Source organism: Ursus arctos, unplaced genomic scaffold (genome assembly GCF_023065955.2).
Source record: "Ursus arctos isolate Adak ecotype North America unplaced genomic scaffold, UrsArc2.0 scaffold_21, whole genome shotgun sequence".
Lineage (NCBI taxonomy): Eukaryota > Metazoa > Chordata > Mammalia > Carnivora > Ursidae > Ursus > Ursus arctos.
The window spans coordinates 27,789,494-27,811,754 of NW_026622886.1; positions in this window are offsets into that span (position 1 = coordinate 27,789,494).

The window sequence follows — 22,261 nt, forward strand, 5'->3', positions numbered from 1 at the left end:
TGGTAGCATGGCTTCAAACACTGCTCCTCATAATGCTTGTCATAGAGCAACAACTTTTTAATTCTTTACTGACTAGATGGGAAGAGGTTTCAGCCCATGAATCTATAGGATAAAAACTATTTTAGATCATAAATATGTATGGGTGAGGAGTTAAGGTTGTTCATACCTAGTTGCCTCAATTTCTAAGATTTCAATGGAAAACCTAGTTATCTGGTAGAAGTAAGAGGCTTGGTCTTGATGGTAGTCTTGAGGAAAGGGCTTACATTTTATAAAAAGTGAAAGGAGACTAAGAGAAAAAATATTAAGAACCAGGGGAAAAAATAATCTAAAAAACAGGGTTATTTAGCTCTGATATAGAAGCAGTTGAAACTGAGAAAGTATCAATTTGTAAATATAGCATCCACAATATAGATTTATCTTTCCTTTGTTCTTATGCTTTAACTAACCAAGACAAAATTCTTTGAATAAATTAAAACTGTGGAAATATTACAAATTTTCTCCTTCATGAAAAAGCATTTTTTTTAAAAAGTTTGCTAGCACCTATCAACTATAAAAGTATATTAATTATAGCCACTTAATATTTAGTGTGGAAAGGGATCATTAAATAAATGGGTGGGGTTTTGACATCGTGAAATGGACACAAATATCTGTCTGGCACCAAAATGCAGGCCTTTCATCATGTTAATAGTTTCAAGTACAGAGTAAGCCTCCATTTCATCTATGTCATCCTTTCCTATTATTCATCATTTTCCAATGTTCAATTATTTTCTTCAGGATGGCAACCTGCTACTGTAATATTAAATTTATCAGAAGAGGCAAATCTACGAAGTCACCTCATTCATCAATCTGTCTTCTGATTAGATTACATCTAAAATAATTGTATTTATAAACACCTGCAGAAGAGGAGATTTCACAACTTCTCTTAACAATTTAAATATTTCGCCTTCTTTGTTGTTAGAAAATGTCTTCCTTAGGGGCACCTGGGTGGCTCAGTCAGTTAAGCATCTGCCTTCAGCTAGGTCATGACCCAGGGGTCCTGAGATCAGCCCTCATCAGCAGCCCCTCAGGCTCCCTGCTCAGAAGGGAGTCTGCCTCTCCCTGCTCTTGTGCTCTCTCTTGCCCTCTCACTCACTCTCTTTCAAATAAATAAACAAAATCTTAAAAAAAAAAAAAAAAAAGTAATTTCTTCCTTAGATTTTCTTAAATGCTACATGTTCAAAAGGAAGACAGCTTTCTCTTGCTCTCTATTGATTTTAAAAGATATAGCCACAATTGTCATATAGGAATCTTGAGTTTGTTCTCAGTATTCCTAATAACTGAATCATAAGTAATATGTAAGCAACCTCTACTAGTACAGTAACCAAATGAATAGATTTATGACATGATTTATGACTGTTGATGTATAACCGAGATGAACCATAAGAAAATAACTGTCTTTAGCCCTAATAATTTCCCTTGTTCTGAAGTTTGGCTTTTTCTGAAGTTAATATAGTTATTCTTGCTTTCTTCTGATTACATTAGCATGGTATGTGTTTCTCCTTCTCTTGACCTATAATCTATCTTTATATTTAGATGGATTTCCTGCAAACAAAATATAGTTGGGTCTTGTTTTATCCACTCTGCTAGATTCTTTCACTTGATGACATTTAAAGCAGTTAATCACACAATCATTAGCCTTTGATGTTCCTCAATTTTATCCCACCCCAGTATTAGTATGCATGATCATCTGAAAGAGCAGATTCAGAGGTCAAAGATAGCCCTTTACAATCCTAGGGATTACCCCCCATGCATTCAGTCGTTTTGCTTTTTTTTTTAACCCCTCGAACCCTAAGAAAGGGCTCAAATGTCAAAATCATTCTTTCCTTGTAGAAAAGCTCCTCTCTCTACCAAGAGTAAAGGTCACCTATACCTTGAAAATGCAAAGGCCTAGTAACTGTCTTATACATTGGGTTTGGCTGGGACTTGGAGAGCCCGGGACATGAGTATCCCATTCCAAGCTGGATGGGAGAGATTTCTAGAGCCTTTTAAATAAAACAGTGAGAATAATCTTCAAAATGTCTTTCCACTAATTTAGGGTTTCTGCCCTTATCATATTATATGTGTTTAAACTGCCAACTACGCTGGGGCCTACTGAGCATAACTTCATTGATCCAGCTACTCACTTCACATCATATGCTTGTTTCTCAAGCTATTTGGTAGAAATATGAAATTTAGAATTTCCCCTGCCTGGCCACAAGGACAGATATCCCCTGCAATTGTCAATGACCTAACACGTTTTTCTTAAGTAGTTAGTTCTTTCTTCCGATATCTCTGAGTTGAAACTGACTAGCATATTTCAACTTTTCAGTCAATCTCACTGCAGATGTAGGTATACACACAGTATAATTTGGCAATAAGCATGAACTTTTACTTGCTTCATATATAGTTCCTATATTATCTAACAAGCTAGGCAGCATATTTATAGAGCTATATTAGTATAACCCTTCTATGCCCTTTATGAAAAAATCATGTGCTTAACTTCCAGAGCAGAAAAAAACATGCTATCCTTCACTAGTGCAGTGTACTGCTATACGAGGACAAGGAAATATCAGCAAGGAAACAGGATATTTTGAAAATAAAGGGATGCTTACTGCTGAGGGAAATGGGAAGCTAAATGAAAGTCAGGTAGGTAAATATGGAAGAATGCTCTTAGATTTATCAAGGAAGCAATTGGTAACCCCAGAAGGGGAAGGTTCAATGTAGTAGTAGAGGCAGTGTAGACTGAATTAGGGAGAGGAATAAACATACAATGAAGCAGTACAGATATTAAGTTTAAGATTACATTCCATCTAAAAGTTTGAATTTTATAAGGATCTTTTAAGGCAGGGTGTAAATAGCTTATCTCTCTTTTTTCGTGTTTTCCTTTATTGTTGTTTCCCTTTAAAACTTTACTTTTTTATATTTGAATGCAGCCTGCCTCAGACTCTTTTTCACAATAAGCAGAGCACAACACAGGAAAAAAATTAATGAGTTGAAAATGCCCTTTCATATGAGTTGTAGTTACTGTAATGTTTCAAGTATTCTTAAAATCTCTTGTCCATTCTCTTTTCCTTTGTAACTCAATTCTTTTATCTATCTTCTTTGAGAGCATCAGATTTTTTTTTTTTTTAAGTAGGCTCCATGCCCAGTGTGGAGCCCAACTCAGAACTTGAACTCATGACCCTGAGATCAAGACCTGAGTTGAGATCAAAAGTCAGATGTTTAACCATCTGAGCCACCCAGGTGCCCCAAGAGCATCAGACATTCTTAATATCTTGACTTAATGACAATTTTATGGTTATATATACATAGAAGATTTTTCCCACAGTGTCTAAATGACTCTGAGTCTCTCTGGGTCTGATTGATATCATTGGAAATGTGAAACAGAGCTCATTATATTAAGCCTAAAAAATAAACACATTCACATCAGCTAGCTGAATGTAGAAGCATAAATAAGGGTTTTTATTAAAATATTCAAAACTACATTCATTAACAAACTACCTTTGGGTGGTGAATATATTACTCATTTATTCATGGTGTAATCAATGTCTGAAAGTTTGAATCATCACTTGTAGGGTCATCTGGAATTATTTCCTCTAAACGGTCTGTTGGTATGGGATATCTCAATTATTTTTCAGTTGATTGACTGGCATTATTATTCAAATTGCTCTTACTAACATTAGAGAAAGGACAAGAGAAAATGAAAGAGTAAATTTCTAATTCCTACTGAGTTATATTAAATAAGTTATATATATTTATATAGTGTGTATATATAAATGCACAAACAGAGATAACAGTGTTATGTTATTTATTAAACTAAAATTACTTTGTTCCAGTTACAAAATATATTTAGCAGAACTAGAAACAAGAATTAGATGAACAGGATAATTGAATGTCATCAGAATAAGGTTCATTAATTAAATAACAGATTTTTGGTTCCTCCTGCAGATTGGGGAATATAGGCAATCAACCTCTATTCCATGAAATTTGCATAATTTTGAAGTAAAATCCAATCCTTAGAGCAACTAATATCTAATTTGTTTGGAGGATGAATCTAAAGGCTATGCAACAAAATTTATCAAGTATAATGCTGCATTCATTTTTTTTTTTAAGATTTTATTTATTTGAGAGAGAGAGAGACAGATGGGGATGTGGGGGGAGGAGGCAGAAGGAAAGGGAGAAGCAGGTTCCCCACTGAGCAGGGAGCCCAATGCTAGGCTAATCTCTGGACCCCAGTGATCATGACCTGAGCTAAAGGCAGACCCTTAACCAACCGAGCCACCCAGGCGCCCCTAATGCTGCATTCTTAAGTACATAGTTTATCTGAGGTACATTTTGAGGGTTTTAATATTATCAAGAATTCATTTATGATCACTCATTTGCATGATCATTAAGGTAATTAATTTATTTAAATGCTTGAGTCCATGAAAGTCTCCAGTTACCTCATTATGCCTTCATTCCCAGCCCAGAGTTTTATCTTTAGGTATGGATTCTTTGCCAAATGAGGTGCTTGTTTTGTAAAAACATAGAACTAACTGTCCTTGTTGTTTTACTTAATGCCTTACACTAATCCTGCAAATGGCACAGGAGGGAATGCTTTGAACTGAAGTCATGTACTTCAAACATAGACTTTAATAGCATGCAAATAATATATATTTATTCCGCTGTTACTCTTTACGCAGAATCTTTTCAAGCAAAGTAAAGGGAGTAAGAGTCAACATTTGCAATTTAAGAGGGCAAAATGAATACACATTGCTTTAATTGAACAAAAGAAATATAATAGGTGAAATGTTGATTAGTTTTTTTAATAGCAGATCAAAATAAAATTTTGGTATCTATATGATTATGAAGTTTAGGTTTGGTTGGTTTTCCCTTTCTTCTGTTTCCGTGATCTTTAACCATGTAGAAGTGTGCTTTTTCTACAGTGCTCAGAACTCAACTTCACAATTATTTAGGGAGTTTCCTGGGTGTATGTATATATTTTTTCCATTAAAAGCCTGAAGTTCTCTCAGTGATCGGACCAAAGGAAATTCTGTTTGTGGTATTTTTTTTTTTTCTCATTCTCCAAGAGTTACCAAAGTATCTACAGTGCTCACCTTTCTACTTTCTGAGGATTCCATAATGAGACTAAAAGGAGTCGTGGGAATTATTTGTGAGGCCTGAACTAAAAAAGCATATATGCTCATGTACAAAATACCATATGGACACAAACATTCTGATAGGTGACTAAAGAATTCGGAGGCAACTAATATGTATGCATTACCATTAAGCTGAAAGACAAAACAAAAACCAACAGCTTAATAATAGTCTAAAGATTTTTTTTTTTTTTAATAATTGTACTGTATATTGAGAAGCCACAAACATGTCCCTACTAACTCGTTGAGAATTCTCCAAATGGACTATTTCTGACTAAGTGGTATGGTCAGCTTTGCCATCCTACCTAGTCTTCCCTTCCCTGTGTAAGCCAAGTCTGGTGTTGGTATAATTAAGAAATTGTATATAACAATTGCTATTGGATTTCAAAAAGAAGAGATTATTTCTAATAGGAAGAATTTAAAAGGTATTGTAGAGGACATGATATTTGATCCAAATGCTGGAGAATTTACTAGATTTTGATGGGAGAAGTTAGATAAAGAGCATTCCTCTTAAATAGGAGAATATTGGGTAAGAAATAGTGCAGCAAAAGTCTGGACAGTCACCAGGAAATAGCAGATAGTATGGCTTGTCAAAATTACATACATGGCCAAGGAAAATGCGTAGATGGAAGATAGATACTAATTGGCCTTAGATAATTTGCAAAGAAATTTGAATTTTATCTTGTAAGTAGTCAGAAGCCATGTTTTAGAAAACAAAACCTACTCTAAGACAGTAGTGATAGACATACTAACACTGAATTATATGCTTAGGTTGGATTCTACTTTGTATTCACTAGGGAGGTACATAGGAGAAATACTAGTCTGAAATTCTCTTTAACAAAATTCAATCAAATCATTCCATATCTCCTTTTCTTACTGTTAAGATGTTACAACCTTTCTATTGTATTCTTATAAATATTTTTTCCTGAATTTAAAATTTAAGACAATGATCATTCTTTTGATTATATATATTTCTTCTTTAGCTCAAGTTGTCCCTAACACAATTCCATTTATAAGGGAAAAAAATGACTTCCTCAATAAGTGGGAAGAATTGTCCCAATTTATACTAAGACCCAAATATGCAGTGCTCTAATTAAAAGTACAACTACTAAAACAACGCTTTACACACAGTGTATGATCAATAAATACCTACTTACAAATTAAATAAAGGCTTGAGAGTTATTTACTGTTCTTTATTTTTTCTCTAGAGGGACTAGAAATGATCGAGGGAAAGAAGAAAGCCAGACAAACTCATTATAGAAGGCAATCCAAATATAGAACTTAAAAAAAGAAAAAGAAAAAAAACACTTTTTTTGATGTAGAATCAGAGAAGGAAAAATTTAGGTCTCTTGCTTATAATAACATGTGACTTAGAAAAAAAGAAAAAAAACAATATTATAAGCCCTCTAGAAACCTTATTCTGGCTTATGTTAGCACACATTAAATTATATAGTCTCTCATCTACGAAAAGAGAGATTTCCCAAATTAAATCAAACATTGATATTTTAGCTTTCAATATAGCTACATGAATTACTCATTTGTGATAAAAAGGGCAACCTTAATTTCCTCTGATCGTCCGCTATACACTCGGCTCAGTGCCATGCCCTGAACTTTAACAACACATTTACAGTGCTTGAGTTCTTCAAACAACCGATCAGATATGTATTGTGAAGAATTTAGCTTTTTCTCAATTCTGTCCTCAGAACTACATCAGACCCAAGAAAAATAGCACGCCATTAAAGAAACTAAATAGGATGCTCTGCAAAAAGAATTAGATCTCTTATGTTATTATAATTCATTTGGCCACCGGAGGACATCAAATGATATTTTGCAGACTTGTTTAACTCATCTCCCATTCCATAGGTTAGAATAATATTACACAATCTTATAGCATTGGGAGCATTATAAGCAGTGTTATATAATAATATTTGCTAGACCACCAAAAAAGAAACTACTTTTGACAAGTTTAGCTTTTGGAAGAAGTTTATTTCTATTCAAACTGCAATTTGTTGGCCTCATGCCAGAAATTGATGCCATAAAACAGGAGGGACTCTACTTCAAAAGAATACTGTGTTTTTATTATAAATTTTAAATACTTGGCGACAGTTATAAGCAAGATCTTTAGGGATGCTTGTTTAAATCCAAATATATAAGCTTAGGAAATGCTTATGAACAGTTATCTCCCAAATCTTTTTAATAGACCAACCTAGAGCTATCATTCTAAGCATATTTCTTTTAAATTAAAAAAGTACGTCTCTAATAAACTCATAAATGCGAGGCTTTGCATCCATTGTTTCTGCCAAATCAAATGTTTTGGCTGGAGCAGTAATAGATTGTGCTGGTAAGAACCTAATAAATTACCTAGTGAGGTGATCAGTCTCACAGCACATGACAGGTAAGTCACCCAGCTAGATTCTCCCCTTTATGAAAAGGAAATGCAAGTGCAAAACTATTAAGTCCCTTTTTCATTTCTATTTTTGTTGAACCTGAAGTATAATTAGTTTATGCCTATTTCCTCTAGAGAATATTTACATGGAAGAAAGTCTTTCTTTCTTTTTTTTTTTTTTTTAAGATTTTATTATTTATTTGACAGAGAGAGGGAACACAAGCAGGGGGAGTGGGAGAGGAAGAAGCAGGCCCCTAGCGGAGGAGCCTGATGTGGGACTCGATCCCAGAACGCTGGGATCACGCCCTGAGCCGAAGGCAGACACTTAAGGACTGCGCCACCCAGGTGCCCCGGAAGAAAGTATTTCTGTAGAGTGTTTGTAGGTTAAATATTTTAAGAGTTAAGTGATAAATTCTAGCAGTACATTCATTCCAGTAATAAAAACTGTGCTCTTTAATCTGATCATAAAATAATTAGTAATGTTTAAATGCTTATGCATCACTGTAGTGTATAAATGATGATTTCAAAATCATTACTAAGCCAGTAAATTAATAATTTTATAGCGAGGAATGTTGTCACTTCAAGAGAGCAATGCATTTATTATTGAGGAGTATATTAATTTTTTTAGTTCATCAAGTCAATAAAACATCTTAAGATAGAAAAATTATTTTCTTGGACTGGCTGCCTTCAGACTGTCTGTGCATATCATTTATTGTTCTGATATATAACAGTGAATTCATGTTCGAAATACAGAATCATAATAAATAGTGCTCAGCACAATTTCATAAAAAGCTATTATTCATTAAATAATCTCTGTAGTGCTGCTAACAAATATTAGGCAATGTTTTTCTGTAGGGGTGTGTGTGTGTATGACACATACACAGAAGATATATTAGAATAGGAACTATACTTTTTCCCAATAAGTAGGAGAGATATCATATGTACATGATATAAAAAGAAGTATTTTTCTTTTAACGATATTGAAGCTAGGTGGTTTGGTATGGAATAGTATACTATACAGCATTTAGTACAGCATAGTAGAGTTGAATATGATATAGAATAGAAATGAGATAGGATGGGATTTAATAGGTTAGTATAATATGCCAGAGCAGAGTATAAAGCATAGCATTAAATTTATTTTCACAGTTGATGTATAAGCATAAAATCCAGAATATCATGTTTGTGCAATCCTGAGCAGATCACTTAACCATACTGAGCCTCAGTTTCCTCATCTGTAGAATGAAGATTCAAAATGGTTCCTACATCGTAGATATTTTGTGAGGAAGAGATTAAATAATGTATATGACATGTTTAACACACATATAATAAGCATACAGTTGATTGTGTTTTTCCCTATCGTTTTTATTTTCATGTATTTTATTAGATTCAGCTCAGATGTTATAAAAAGAGATCCTCTGTGTGCCATATATGTTGAGATATTTCCATTCTTTCAACTCTAGGGTGTTTATTGCTATACAGATGTTTTTAGTTTGTACATAGTTCTGCCGAAGTTTTCTCATATGGCTTCTGGGTTTATGTCACAATTAGAAAGGTTTTACTTATCTAATTTTATAAAAATATCCTTTTATATTTTCCTGTAGTTTTTAATTTTAAACCTTTAATATTTCATACATCTGAGATATATAAGTAATGTCAGATGGGTTTATAATTTATTTTTCCAAATTGTGAGTCAATTGTTCCAATCCACTGAAAGGTTAATTTATATATCTGGGATCTGAATTGTCATCTTTATAATTTACCAAATTCCTCTAAATAACACATTGTCTTCCTGAACTTCCTATTCTGTTTTGTTGATGCCTTCTTCTCCATAACTAAGTCACTGAAAACTCCTACCAATTCTGTTTCTAAATATAGCTGGAATTCACCTTGATCACCCCTGCCACCACTCTAGTCTAAATTACTATCTCCGTTTAAACTGGCTAAAAAAATAGCTTCCTAAATAGACTCCAGTCTTGCCCCTCCTCATGTCTATTTTCCACAAACCAGATCCTTTCCTTTTTCCTTTAGTGATGTACCATTACAATTGTAAGAAGATTTACACTCTTTTATGGGACCTGCCACCCCCTTAAGTCTAACCCCAGGCTTCCTCTTTGAATTCCTCTGCCAATATCGCTCTCCCCCACCAAAGTGGCTTTTTTTTTTTTTTTTAATGGTTTTTCAGGTAGACCAATAACTTTTCATTTTCAGTGTATCTTTTCCTCGACTGTCTTTCACTGGTCCTTTTTTGTGCTATTTCCCGGTTCTATTTCTGTTTTCATTTCAGATGCCCTTCCCTATCTCATTCCTTGAAATCTAAATTAACATATGCCTTGTATACAAACTCAGCAGATTTCTCCATAAATGTCAAAGACATTTGGTTAATTTAAAAATGCAATTGTTTTGTCTTTGTAACTGAATATTCCTGTTTTATAAATATATTGTATTCCTACATCTCACTTAGGATACTACTTATAATATTTTCAAAGTAATAGCTTATTTCCAGACCTATTTCTGCTTCAGTGAGAGCCATTTTCCCTGATAACTTGTACTCCTCTTTCTGAAAATTAATTTTCCTTAATTGTTATTTTCTCATAGTCAAAATTTAGGTTTAGATTAAGAAAAAAGATATACAGAAAAGGTCTTTCTCAATATTGATATAGGTCACTTTTTAAATTTCCACAGCAGAACTCCCCAAAGCACTGTAGTTGACCATAGAGGGGAACAGAAGGTATCTGCCCTAAATGAAGTGAGTGGGTAGGTACAGGTATCATCTAAGCTTTTTCAAGTATTCATCTTAATCCTTGAGATGGTTAATTCTGTGTATCAACTTGACTGGGCTAACAGATGCCCAGATAGCCCATAAAATAGTATTTCTGAGTGTGTGTGTGAGGGTGTTCTGAAGAGATTAGCAGTTAATTCAGTGGACTGAGTTACGAGAACCACCCTCACCAATGTAGATGGCATTATCCAATCCATTAAGAGCCTGAATGAAACAAGAAGACAAAGAAAGGGTAAATTTTCTCTCTCTCTTTGCTTGAGCTGGGCCATCCATCTATTCCTGACAATGGAGCTCCTGGCCCTAGAGTCTTTGGACTCCAGCAGTTGTATTACTGGTTCCCCTGTTCCTCAGAACTTCAGATGCAGACTGAAGTATACTACCAACTTGCCTGGTTTCCCAGAACACACATCGCAGATTATGGGACTTCTCAGCCTCTATAATCATGTGAACCAATTTCTGTACATCTCCATATATATGTATTATTGGTTCTGTTTCTCTGGAGAACCCTAATATAATTCTCCCTCAAGGTGAAAGACTTAGACATTTTAGCTTAATTTCAATTATGTTGTTTTTTAGATAAGCTAATCTGAAGGCATATGGCTGGGCAAACTGCTCCATTTTCAAAATTCTGATGGAGTTCTGAATGTCTTTCAGTGCACCACCCAGCATTATTTTGGGTTATGAAGATTGCCTGCACTTAGAGATTTAGTTACAACTTGGGAATAGAAGATTCATCTGTAGATTTAAAGTGTTTGCTTTTTAATTTTATCTGTTAGTTTAAATTATCTATAGCTTTGGCCCTTATTCCTCACATATTTCTAAATGATAACTTCTTGCTTTATAAATTAAAAAATCTATAGCATTTATTCTTTAAAAGTCATTCCTTGGAAGAATTTTAATAAATGAAGGAAAAGTTCACAATATTTAAATGGAAAAAAAAAAGGTGACACTAAATATGTAAATAAGTAGTTTCATTATGATTCTAGTTGTGTGCGTATTTGCGGGTACAGATGTAGATCTACATGAAAGAGGGAATTAGCAATGGTTATCTCTATGAAATGGAATTTTAGATATTGATCATGTATTCTTCGTACTTTTCCATATGTCCCTGTTTCTTTAATTAATATCTTTAATCTGTAAAAATCTAAAAGGAATGCTATTATTAATAATTTTTAAAGTAGACTGAGGTGCCTGGGTGGCTCAGTCAGTTGAGCACCGACTCTTGGTTTCAGCTCAGGTTGTAATTTCATGGTCATGGGACAGAGCCCCGTGTTGGGCTCTGTGCTCAGCGAGGAGTCTGCCTGAGATTCTCTTCCTCTTCCCCTCGCCCCATTTGCACATGCTCTTATGCACTCTCTAAAATAAATAAATGAATCTTCAGAACGAATCTCTAAAATTTTATTTTTATAGCAGTGATTTACTTCAGATATTTTTAGTGTGTATCATGTAATTTTAGTGGGTATCACACAACTTATTTCACAGTGACGGTGAAATCAACCGTGGAATGTTTTAAATCATTAGTAATGTTTTCTTATATAGGTGGTGGTAAAATTTTAATTGTGGATCAGTGAAAGGCTTAAATAAGGTGAGAAATATTGTTGAGGCAGTCTTGTGAGATTTTCTATTTAGTTGTGTATCTCATATAGACATATACAAATATAATTGATTTATGTATAAAATAGATTCAATATATATATGTTTGGTATATACATAGATATTATATATAAGACAAACTAATGCTTTCTGTGGAGATATAAAAATTTTTAAAGCACAGATGCCACATTTAAAATAAAATGTACATTTTATTTTTTGGGCCCCAGGAAAGAAATTGTTTTACATTTCCACTGGCATGTATGAGTAGGTCATCATGATTTCTAGGTGGTCCATGTGTACCAGATAAGCTTCCCATAAGGAAAAAAAAAATACATGGAAGGATATAGAATTAAGATTTGAGGCAAAATCTCTTAAATAAATGTCAGGACTGGTGCAGGACCACCCTACCCTAGTAGATAATGCCTGTGGATGAATGATGAAACTTACCTGAAATGAGAATAGAGATCCACGCTCACTAAGGATTAAAAGAACACAAGGAAGAATATCCTCCAGCGTGTGATGTCAGATGACACTCAAATATCTCCTGACCAGGGGGTAATATGAGTTTCTTGACTTACGAAGACATAAGATAATAAGAGAGCAGTAGAGTCTCTTAAGTGGAAGAGTGCCTCAGTCACTTCTGTGAGAGCAGTCTCACAATGACATGAGGACTGCAGTGGAAGATTGGCAGTGACAAGAGGAGCAATACCTCTGTGACAATGAAAGAAGAGCTACATGCCAACAGCAATGTCAAGCGTGAGCCATGAGGCAGAACTTGTAACAGCTGGTGAAAGCCTAGAGGCAAATGTATGTAGATGAACACCAAGGACTTCAGTTAATTTAACTGCTGTCAGGGCAAGAGTTTTGTTTTGTTTTTTTTAGCTTCTTACCAAGGCAGGAAAAGAATAAATTTGAGATTTGAAACCTTACTAATTCCAAACGACATAGGTTTAAAATAAAAGAGTATTATTATTATTATTATTAACACCAAAATGAATATTTCCTGTACCCACGAACTCAAATCAAGGGTTACTAAGATGATAGGGAGCAGGATATAGAGATGGGAATGTGGTTAGGGGAAATGTTCTGATGTTCAAATTAGGCCGTTATTATATTTGGTTAATTCAATACCTTCTGTTGTAACGTTTCTCAGAAAAAGTTTTAACATAGTCTGATTTTCCTCAGCAATATGAAACACAACAGAAGAAAGAAGAGGTCAATTTTCCTTTTTTTCTTGCAAGGAAAAGTTTAGCTTTACACATGAAAGGAATAGGGTATCTTTGCACCAAGTAGAGAGTTAAGAGTTTTGTTTTTCCAAAACTATGATCAGGGAAGCAAGTAGTTGGACTTGCCAAATAGGACTGCCTCATACTAGCTGAGGATTCTAAACCACGAGAAATAGAGAGGAACTCAGATCTTAGGAAGGGAAATGGTAACTTCAGGGCTTGACTCTAGTGGAAGAGACCAGGACTCAGCAAATCATAAACTGATTATTTTTTGATACTGGTACAAAAAGCATCACAGACTTTGGAATGTCATTAAGGGTAGAGACAGATGGAGATTTTGTAGGTCATGAAACTTATACAAATTACAAGAGGGAAATGCCTCAAGAAAAAATAGAAAACTATGAATATAGTATTAAAGTACATGTTTATTTAAATAAATCCAATAAATTATACATTTTTAAATAGCTGACAAATATGATAATTATTCAAAATAATAAAATAGCATTTTTTAAACTATCCTGCCATATCTCTAATATATTTTTGGTCTTCATTTTTGTCTATATATTCTATAATGTTCTTCTAATATGAAAAATAGACTGTAATTTGATTTTCTATGTATAGAAGAGAAAGATAAGTTAGTCTTTTTTCAGGATTATTTATCAAAATTTAATTTTTGCCACTGGTAGTTTTAAAAATTTCTTCAAAATGTATTGGTAATATCACACATATTTTTAGGATTATTGTCAAATGAGAAATATGTATCAAGATGTTATGATATTCATGTATTTTAAGTTCATTTTAGCAGTGACTAATTCTCAGTAGTCTTTTTATGAATCACGAACAAAACCAAAATTTATAAACCATTTAATCATACACTAGTGCTTAGTATGAATGCACATATAGTGTTAAGCTCCATTATAATCCATTTCTGTTTTTGTTTTTCCAGTATATCTGTGACAGTACTAAAGGCTTCCTTTTGTTTAAGCTTCCTGTTAAAATAGAATATATTCCTTATGAGCATCTAAGAGAGTATGAAATGTAACCCATTTATTTTTCTTTATAGAACATATTCCCAATATCACCATGTGTTTTATTACTAAAGAAAATTTTGATGATTTTTTTTACTACCTCTATTGCTTTACAATGTGGTCCTACTTTTTAAATTGGCATAGTGATTGTTTTTAATACAATGCTTATTTTTGTAGAGCTTTATTGAGCTATAATTTACATATCATAAAATTTCATCAATCTCAAGTATATAATGCAATGATTTTTATTAATTTATAAAATTGTGTCACCATCACCACAATCCAGTTTTAGAACTTTTTGTCACCAACGAAATTTCCCTCAATCCCATTTGCAGGTAGTTCCTATCCATGCCTAACTACCAGTTAAATATTGATCTGCTTTCTGTCTCAATAAATTTGCTTTTTTTCTGGGATTTCATATAAATTGAATAATACTGTGGATAGACTTTTGTATCTGGTTTATTTCTCTCAACATGTTGTTTTTGAGCCATGTCCATGTTGCAGCATATGTCAATATTTCCTTCATATTCATTGGTGACTAGTACTCCATTGTGTGGATATGCCACATATGTTTATGTATTCATAAACAAATATTTAATATTTGAATTTTCTAAGTTTTTAAACAATTATTAATAATGCTGTTATGAGCATTCACATACAAGTCTCTTTGTGCACCTCTGTTTTCATTTACCTTGGGTAGATTCCAAAACGTGGAATTGCTGGTAAATCAAGTGAGCCCATTTCAGCAGTGGCTGGCAGGGTGCTGATTTTCACAGCCTTCCCTGCCTAGTTTGAACTGGTATACCAACAGAGCTGGGAGGACAGAAGCAGCTCCAGGCAAAAACTCCATACACTTCAAGCTATTCTTCCCTGAATGAAGTTCAATAGTTTTCATGAATAAACACATCTCAGCTTGCCCAATGTCACTGGTCAATTTCCAGAACATCAACATGTAGATCTGTTTGTCCAACTTTATAGTTGCTTTTGGGAAAAAGAATTTTTGATCTCCTTACTCTATCATGCCAGAAGTGAATCTCCAAAATTTATTTTTCAATTTTCTCCTAATTTTTCATTGTGTCTATTTTTGTCTAATATTTTCTGATGCTCAAGACAATAAAGGAAACTAAAATTTTGTCTTGTTTTTCAAGCACATGTATATGGTGGTCCATACATTGGGGCCAATTACATATTTATGTTGTTCAAATAGATATTTTAAATTTAAAATCTATGAAAATGACACATACTTAATAGGATGTTATATCACCATTTAAAAATTGGTTGCATTGTATATTCCATACAGGTGCTAAGCCTTTATAAAACCCCAAATACATGAATTTTAATCAGCTTTTAAGTTGTCTACTAGTTTTCTTGGGTGCGTGTGTGTGTGTCTGTATATATCTGTTAGTTACAGCCTTGTCTCAGTGTTTTATGCCATTAAAATGAACATATTCTACTGGTTTTATTTAAAGAATACATAATTTCTATGTGATCAAGAAAAAAAAATAAGAATGTTAAGATGCCAGTGTCATTCTAACACATACTGGCTATAAACTATGAAATACTGGTATGGAAAGAGGCAAATAATAGGTACTTGAGTCAAGTTCAGTAAAGTATCTCTAGGAAAATATCCCAGTGAAGATGAGGCATCTATGAGGGTCAGGTTGTCCTAGAGGGTATCTTAGGATGGTTTCCCAGTATTTTAGTTTAAAAAAAATTCCTAAGGAAGATGAAATTTTTTGAAGAGGTATATGTTCATGAAAAACACTATGTTTAATGTAATTAGCATGTGGAAGGGGAGAAAATTTATACTAAGAATTGTGGCATAAACTTTAAAAAATCACCGAACAAATAAAAATTATTTTCCCAGAGAAATAATGTAAAGGACACTGTTCTTATAATCACAGACAAAGGACCATGTCAGGATCAGAGCAGAGCATGGTGGAAAGTATGTGTGTGGCCGGGGGCGGGGGGGGAAGAGATGGTGAGGATGAGTCCTTTGTCTAATTATAAGATATGATGATTAATTTTAGTCATCATCAGAGATATAATAATGAGAAGGAGAAGTCTGTATCTACAGAGATATTTGATTCTAAACAGGAAAAACCTTTTCAAAAATTAAACAAACAAAATAAATTGTGCTGTAAAATAGGAATCCCATAGAAAACAAAAATAAGTATCAAGGGAGATGAGGGGAGAAATTAATATAGTAAAGGAATTAGAACAGGTTTCACAGTGGAGTTTGATAAGAATGGATACAGCTGTTATGCTGGGCATGAAAGGTGTGTTCCTTCAATATTTGAGCTCAGACTGAGTTAATGGCAAGACATGTTTTTCTACTTCTGTTCTAGGCTCATGAATTTCTTATACATGAAATACCTTTTCTTAAGTTCTATCCATTTTTTATTCCTAAATTCAAAAGTCACCTCTGTAAAATTTTAATATGCTAGCCTAAAAGAATTTAATCCACCTTATCTTCTCTCTCCTCTTCAGTTTTATCTGTCATTATTTTACTATATACACCCTGTGATCCTGCCTAATTCAACTACTTACTGTTTCTCACTTTGTTGTCTCCCTTTTCCATAAGCTATGACCACTGGATAGAGTTTTCTTCCTCTGTTTGTCTTAAATTCTCCAGCCTTTCAAATCCTTTAATATTTTCAAGACATGGGACAGCTGGATGGCTCAGTTGCTTGAGCATCCGACTTTTGATTTTGGCTCAGGTCATGATCTCAGGGTTGTGAGACCAAATCCCTAGTAGGGCTCCATGCTTAGCTGGGAATCTGCTGGAGATTCTTTCACTCTCCCTCAATCCCTACCCCCTGTTCATGCACATGCACTCCCTGTCTCTGTCTCTCTAAAAATGAATAAGTAAATCTTTTTAAAAAATGTATCTTCAAGACCTATATATACTGTTAAGTGCTGTTTGTGAAAATCTCATGGGGGTTTAAATATGGAAATGGGGTTAAGGTTCTCCATTTAAAAAAAATATATATCATGGAGATTTAAATAAATAAAAGAAACACTAGATCTGTGTGTTTAGTTTTAAAATATAAAATATGTCAAACAAAGCTTTCTTCTATGCAGTGAATTCCTCAACCATATTTAAGTAAAATTCATCAGTACTGTTGAATGTCTACTACATACTGAGCACTGCTTTAAGCCTTCAGCTAGAACAGTGTAGAAGAGTGACATGAGTGTGCCACCATGGAGCTTATACTCTAACTGGGGAAGAGACAGTCAATAAATGAACAAATAAGTATAATAAAATATACAATAATTTTGACTAGTAAAAAGTGATATTAAAAATTAAAAGGACCCAAGTAATGGGTAATAATAAGAGGGAATGCGATTGAAAGAAACTAAGATATAAAGACAGACCAAGAGAGTAATTTAGACAGGGTGATCAACTCATTCTTTTAAAGAGATCATATTTGAATTAAGGCATTAATGATGGAAAGGAGTCAGCCATGGTAAATCTGGTGTTGGAGGTAAAGGCGGGATATATTACAGAGAGAAGTTACAGCAGTTAGCAAAGGCTCTGACATGGGAAGGAAGCCTATTTGAGTTCCAGGAAGAGGATTACTGCTGGAACATAATATGGGGAAAAGTAATAGAAAATGACTTCAGAGAGACAAGCAAGTACCACATCTTATAAAATGTGCTCAGTGTAGTCAAAAAGTATGGGTAGATATCACATGACTTAAATCATTCTCCAACACCATCAAAATGAAATTTCATAATTATTTGTTGATATAGTATCTCCCAATATCTTGAGCCCTTTTACCACTTTGCATTTCAATCATGGATTTTACTGGTCTCTACAACATGTTATTCATGAAGCATTTTAAATTATGTAGCAGATAATGTTCTTGAGACTGAAGACCATATCACTCATTTTTGTGCCTTTGAAATGCCTAATTTGTTATCTTTATCAGGCATTAGTAATTATTTTTGGACATATTAAGTATCCTGATAAAATTAACCTGAAGTGAATGTTGTTGGATTAAATGGCATGATTTATAACATTTAGCAACTAATTATTCAGTGAAGAGTTTTCTTGAATTTTTTTTATTTTTTCATACAGTATATATTTTATATACTGTATATATATATTATATATATTTTATGTATATATTTTATAAATCACACTTGCAAAATAATGTGGAAGGATACATTACATGTACTAGTGTATGGGACTTTATTTATCAAACTTCATTATCATACTTACTTGAGACACCAAAACAATTCTAATGAAGTTAGCAAATCCAAATGAAACCTACTGCAAATTGCAACTTCTCTAAAGTTAATTAATGGAAACTCAGGGTAGTCAATACCACCGATGCAATATATCAAATCTGAAGAAGTACAAGGAGACTGGGTTATTGAATTCCAAAGACGTGCTTACATTTAAGGGGTGAGGTAAATCAAGATGTGGGAAACTTTACAGAACCTTGTTGCCTCTACTGTTCAATGTCCTTGTCCCAAAGATAAGATGATGTAAAATACTACTGTATCCTCGAAAGAACATTAAATTAGTATTTGAAAGGTTCTACTGCAAGGTTAAGTCGAGCTAACAGAGTTATATATGAGAGAATATGTTAAATACATTTAATAAACATGGACAAATTTAAGAGGAGAGTAATAGCATTTTCTACTAGTCTTATAAACATGATTGACATATACAGAAGTCTCTAAGTGTGGATTTTAACTATTCAGGCTTCACTGTGTAATATTTTATTTCCTGAAGGTTCATAAAACTATGCTCTTTGGGTCAATGTGGATAGTGTGAAATAAATCACCTAAATAGAAGTTATTTAACTGATGCTTTCCCTCCTTGTGTTCAATAGAAAATGGTTTCTGTACAATGGCACATAGTTTCCCCCAAAAAATACAAAAGGAAACAAGCCCTATCTTTGGTTTTGTTGGTATCCTCTCTATCAGAGTGTTGAGGTGTTAGATGACCATCAGTCACCAGTGAAAATTAACAGCTTTTTGTAAGTTTTGAAAAACATAATAAAGACATTGTTAATGGCAAGTATATACTTCTATGTTTCTTTTGCAGTAAATGAAGTAAATAACATTCCTCTCTAAATTATAAAAATCTGCCACAATGTCAAGTGCTCTAAGAAAACATGTCTCATTTATAAACATTTACTTTTTTGAAAAGTCCCATGTACTCAAGCTGTTTCTTCCTATTTACCAGTTTACTTATTTTTTGTTAACCTGAGTATATAAGCATAGCTGTACACTTATAGGACTAGAGAGACTTTGTGTTCATTGAATGTCTGTTGTTTTTTGTGAGGTTTTCTTACCCTTTTGAAAAATCTGATGACAACCGTGTACCCTCTCCTCAGAATAATGCACTAAAGCCCTTACCCACAAACTTCTTTATACAGTTTCAAAGGGTTTAGGGTCTTTGATTTTGTTCATTCCCCTGTCTGATATACAAAGAAAAATAGTTTTCTGCCATGTTCCTAGAGCTCTTAAGAAAAGATATTTCATAGCATCACTTAGTAATGCATTCCAAATGGTTCAAAACCTTTCTTAATCAGTACCATATCTCAGAAAAAATCAGATCTCATAAGTCAATGCAGACAAAAAACAATTGTCCTCCTTTTCCCTGTTATTGAATTAAATTGAACAGGTACAAGGATGGAAATACAACCAAAAGTAAAAATCCCCAAATCCAGATTTTCTCTGGGCCATTTTCATTTGAATGAAACTTTCCCTCTGAACTATGGACAAACAGATAAATATGGAAAATATAAGGTGATGTGTTTTACAAAACAAACATTTGTATTCAAATTTTCCTTTAGTACATTCAGGAAACTCTGGGTACTTCCTGAGACTCCAGATCACAAAGAACTGACAGTTGAAAGCAATGACTTTCTCAACAGATTTGAACATCTGTTCCCTGTCAATATTCTCAACATCTCATCTACCCAGCACTCAACCTATTTTCCTTGGTTCTACCTGAAATGTGGATGGAAAGCAGTCCTGACTTATCGTGCATTCCACATTTTGTCTTTACAGTTAGCATTTTTCAGCAGCAAGAATTCAACAAATAATTATTTAAGTGCAAGTTTATCAGATTTAATCCCCACGAATCAACATGAGTTTTTTTTATACTTTTCCAATCTCTTAACCTTTTAATTGTTGGTTTCCAAAGTAACAAATTATCCTCTAGATTTTCAACATTCTCCTAGAAATAGACCTAAATATCCTTATTATTATTATAGATAGATATATGAGTAAGAATAAACATGGTAGTGTAACATAAGTGAAAATGTGTGTCATTACCATATGCTGTTGAATTTGCTTGTAACATCACTACCTTTAAGACAAAATGAAATATTCTAAGATCTTTATTCACTTATTTCTATCATTTCACCCACATTCTGTATGATTCTATTTAAATTATATTCTTAAATGCAAAGTTTAAAATGCTTATGTAATCATAATAAAATTTTAATTCTTATGCTAAACATCGTTCTGAGAGTGCACTAGAATAATGATGCATAGACAGTGTGACTAAGGATGGTAATTCACTTAGATGTATAAGAGAAATATATCAGAACTTTAGAAAAATTTGCCTCTCAAAACCCCACTAAAATGACAGGCATAGGGGCCCCTGGGTGGGTGGCTCAGTCTGTTAAGCGTCTGCCTTCGAATCAGGTCATGATCCCAGGGTCATAGGATCGAGTCCCACATTGGGCTCTCTGCTCAGCAGGATCCTACTTCTCCCTCTCCCTGCTACTCCACTTGCTTGTACTTTCTCTCTGTCAAATAAATAAATAAAATCTTTAAAAATAAAATAAAGTAATAAAATGATGGGAATAGGAATAAAATGAGATTTAAATTCACAAGGAAGATGGTAGAGAACAAACTACAGCCTATGAGAAATATAGGGTTGGTTTTTTTCTTTTTTTGAGGACTGAAAAGAAAGAATTCCAATTTCTAGAACATCAAAATCTACCAATAAATTATATAGATATTTATATAATCCACCAGTAAATTACATATATATTTCATTTTAAAAATAAAAGGACATCACAGCTCCTTCCTCAGTTTGGCTATTGTGGACATTGCTGCTATGAACATAGGGGTGCATGTGTCCCTTCTTTTCACTACATCTGTATCTTTGGGGCAAATACCTAGTAGCGCAGTTGCTGGGTCATAGGGTAGCTCTATTTTTAACTTCTTGAGGTACCTCCATACTGTTTTCCAGCTGTATGTATTTCCTCCATACTGTACCAGCTTGCATTCTTATCAACAGTTTAAGAGAGTTCCCCTTTCTCCACATCCTTGACAATATTTGTTATTCCCTGTCTTGTTAATCTTAGCTATTCTAACTGGTGTAAGGTGGTATCTCATTGAGGTTTTGATTTGTATTTCCCTGATGGCAAGTGATGTGGAGCATTTTTTTTATGTATCTATTAGCCATTTGTATGTCTTCTTTGGAAAAATGTCTGTTCGTGTCTTCTGCCCATTTCTTAACTGGATTATTTGTTTTTTGGGTGTTGAGTTTGATAAGTTCTGTATAGATCTTGGGTACTAGCCCTTTATCAGATATGTCATTTGCAAATATCTTCTCCTATTCCATAGGTTCTGTTTTTGTTTTGTTGACTGTTTCCTTTGCCATGCAGAAGCTTTTTATCTTGATGAAGTTCCAATAGCTCATTTTTGCTTTTGTTTCCCTTACTTTTAGAGATGTATCTTGCAAAAAGTTGCTGCAGCTGAGGTCAAAGAGGTTACTGCCTGTATCCTCCTCTAGGATTTTGATGGATTCCTGTCTCACATTTAAGTCTTTCATCCATTTTGAGTTATCTTTGTGTATGGTATAAGAGAATGGTCCAGTTTCATTCTTCTGCATGTGGCTGTCCAATTTTCCAAGCACCATTTGTTGAGGAGACTGCCTTCTTTTCCACTGAATATTATTTCCTGCCTTGTCAAAGATTAGTTGACCATAGAGTTGAGGGTCCATTTGTCCTTCAACAGATGAATGGATAAAGAAGATGTGGTTCATATATACAATGGAATACTACTCAGCCATCAGAAAGGATGAATACCTACCATTTACACCAACATGGATGGAA